Source organism: Etheostoma spectabile, chromosome 7 (genome assembly GCF_008692095.1).
Source record: "Etheostoma spectabile isolate EspeVRDwgs_2016 chromosome 7, UIUC_Espe_1.0, whole genome shotgun sequence".
Taxonomy (NCBI): Eukaryota; Metazoa; Chordata; class Actinopteri; order Perciformes; family Percidae; genus Etheostoma; species Etheostoma spectabile.
In genome coordinates, this window is record NC_045739.1 from 24,633,011 (window position 1) to 24,636,491 (window position 3,481).

A 3,481-nucleotide genomic window follows, 5' to 3' on the forward strand; every position below is an offset into this window, starting at 1 on the left:
TGCTTCAATTGCGGTTTTCGCTGCAGCTAACGCTATTTTAGCTTTTTCCGTTGCTTTGGTTGCCAGTTGTGCTGCCTGTGTTGGTGATATTGTCCCATTGCTGACCAGTGAAGAAGCCGCTGCTGCGTCCTTGGCGGCTTGAGCAGCATCTGCTGCAGCAGCTGCTGCTAAAACAGCGGCTGGTCCAGAAGTGGTTGCTGCTGCCGTTGTTGCGGTTGCCGCTGCGGCGGCTGCTATCGACGCTGCTGTTGCTGCTGCTTTGGCACTAGCTGCTGCTGCAGTTGCTGTTAACGCTGCTGGTGTTGCAACCAAATTGGACGCAGCCACGGCTGCTTGTTGAGCTGTGTTAGCTGCTTGTGTTGCATTTCCAACTGCCGTTCCTTGGGTTGTTGCGTTGGTGGCAGCTGCTGCTGCTTGTATGGCGGCAATTGACTGTTGGATTATTGGCGTTGCTGTGGATGGTCCAGGGGTTTGGTTTGTAGCTGCTGTTAGTGCTGCTGATAGTGCTGCTAGAGCTGTTGTTGCATCTTCCGCTGCCTTTGTTGCAGCTGTTGTAGCTTCTGCTGCAGCTCCTACTGTCACTGCAGATGCAGCCTTATTTGCTGCCTGGGCTGCTTCATCTGCGGCTGCTGATGCTTTCACTGACGCCTCTGCAATTTTGTGCCACTGCTGCTTGTTGTTGTTGGTGATGCTTCAATTGCGGTTTTTGCTGCAGCTAACGCTATTTTACTTTTTCCGTTGCTGTGTTTGCCATTTGTGCTGCCTGGGTTGTGATATTGTCCCATTGCTGACGAGTGATGACGCTACTGCTGCTCTGGGCGGCTTCGAGCAGCATCTGCTGCGCAGCTGCTGCTAAAACGTGGCGTTCAGAAGTGGTTGCTGCTGCCGTTGCTGCGGTTGCCGCGCTGCGGCGGCTGCTATCGACGCCGCTGTTGCTGCTGCTTGGCACTAGCTGCTGCTGCAGTTGCTGTTAACGCTGCTGGGTGTTGCAACCATTGGACGCAGCCGTGGCTGCTTGTTGACTGCGTTAGCTGCTTGTGTTGCTTTCCAACTGCCGTTCCTTGGGTTGTTGCGTGTGACAGTGCTGCTGCTGCTGGTATGGCGGCAATTGACTGTTGGATTATTGGCGTTGCTGTGGATGATCCAGGGTTTGGTTTCAGCTGCTTTTATGCTGCCGATAGTGCTACTAGAGCTGTTGTTGCATCTTCCGCTGCCTTTGTTGCAGCTGTTGTAGCTTCTGCTGCAGTTCTAATGTCTGCAGATGCAGCCTTATTTGCTGCCTGGGCTGCTTCACGTCGGCTGCTGATGCTTTCACTGACGCCTCTGCAATTATTTTGTGCACGCTGCTGTGTTTGTTGGTGATGCTCAATTGGCGGTTTTCGCTGCAGCTAATGCTATTTAGCTTTTTCCGTTGCTGTGGTTGCCAGTTGTGCTGCCTTGTTGGTGATATTGTCCCATTGCTGACGAGTGATGACGCACTGCTGCCTCCTGGGCGGCTCGAGCACATCTGCTGCAGCAGCTGCTGCTAAACAGCGGCGGGTCCAAAGTGGTTGCTGCTGCCGTTGCTGCCGTTGCCGCTGCGGCGCTCTATCGACGCCGCTGTTGCTGCTGCTTCGGCACTAGCTGCTGCTGCTTTGCGGTTAACGCTGCTGTGTTGCAACCAAATTGGACACAGCCGTGCTGCTTGTTGAGCTGCGTTAGCTGCTTGTGTTGCATTTTCCAACTGCCGTTCCTTGGTTGTTGCGTTCGTACAGCTGCTGCTGCTTGTATGGCGGCAATTGACTGTTGATTATTGGCGTTGCTGTGTGATCCAGGGGTTGGTTTGAGTCTGCTGTTAGTGCTGCCGATAGTGCTGCTAGAGCTGTTGTTGCATCTTCCGCTGCCTTTGTTGCAGCTGTTGTAGCTTCTGCTGCAGCTCCTACTGTCACTGCAGATGCAGCCTTATTTGCTGCCTGGGCTGCTCATCTGCGGCTGCTGATGCTTCACTGACGCCTCTGCAATTTGTTGTGCCACTGCTGCTTTTGTTGTTGGTGATGCTTCAATGTGCGGTTTTTGCGTGCAGCTAACGCTATTTTAGCTTTTTTCTGTTGCTGTGGTTGCCATGTGCTGCCTGTGTTGTGATATTGTCCCTTTGCTGACGAGTGATGACGCTACTGCTGCCTCCTGGGCGGCCCGAGCAGCATCTGCTGCAGCAGCTGCTGCTAAAACACGGCGGGTCCAGAGTGGTTGCTGCTGCCGTTCTGCGTTGCGGCTGCTGGCGCGTGCTATCGATGACGCTGTTCTGCCGCTTCGGCACTAGCTGCTGCTGCAGTTGCTGTTAACGCTGCTGGTGTTGCAACCAAATTGGACGCAGCCACGTGCTGCTTGTTGAGCGGTGTTAGCTGCTTGTGTGCATTTCAACTGCCGTTCCTTGGTGTTGTTGCGTTGTGGCGACTGCTGCTGCTTGTATGGCGGCAATTGACGTTGGATTATTGGCGTTGCGGTGGATGTCCAGGGGGTTTGGTTTGTAGCTGCTGTTAGTGCTGCCGATAGTGCTGCTAGAGCTGTGTTGCATCTTCCCGCTGCCTTTGTTGCAGCTGTTGTAGTTCTGCTGCAGTTCCTAAGTCACTGCAGATGCAGCCTTATTTGCTGCCTGGGCTGCTTCATCTGCGGCTGCTGATGCTTTCACTGACGCCTCTGCAATTATTTGTGCTACTGCTGCGTGTTGTTGTTGGTGATGCTTCATTGCGGTTTTCGCTGCAGCTAATGCTATTTTAGCTTTTTCCGTTGCTGTGGTTGCCAGTTTGCTGCCGTGTTGGTGAATTGTCCCATTGCTGACGAGTGATGACGTACTGCTGCCTCCTGGCGGCTCGAGCAGCATCTGCTGCAGCAGCTGCTGCTAAAACCGGCGGGTCAAGAAGTGGTTGCTGCTGCCTTTGCTGCCGTTGCCGCTGCGGCGGCTGCTATCGACCCGCTGTGTTGCTGCGCTTCGGCACTAGCTGCTGCTGCAGTTGCTGTTAACGCTGCTGGTGTTGCAACCAAATTGGACACAGCCGTGGCTGCTTGTTGAGCTGCGTTAGCTGCTTGTGTTGCATTTCCAACTGCCGTTCTTGGTTTGTTGCGTTCGTGACAGCTGCTGCTGCTTGTATGGCGGCAATTGACTGTTGGATTATTGGCGTTGCTGTGGATGATCCAGGGTTTTGGTTTGCACTGCTGTTAGTGCTGTCGATAGTGCTGCTAGACTGTTGTTGCATCTTCCGCTGCCTTTGTTGCAGCTGTTTGAGCTTCTGCTGCAGCTCCTACTGTCACTGCAGATGCAGCCTTATTTGCTGCCTGGGCTGCTTCATCTGCGCTGCTGATCTTTCACTGACGCCTCTGCAATTTGTTGTGCCACTGCTGCTGTTTGTTGGTGATGCTTCAATTGCGTTTTTGCTGCACTAACGCTATTTTAGCTTTTTCTGTTGCTGTGGTTGCCAATTGTGCTGCCTGTGTTGGTGATATT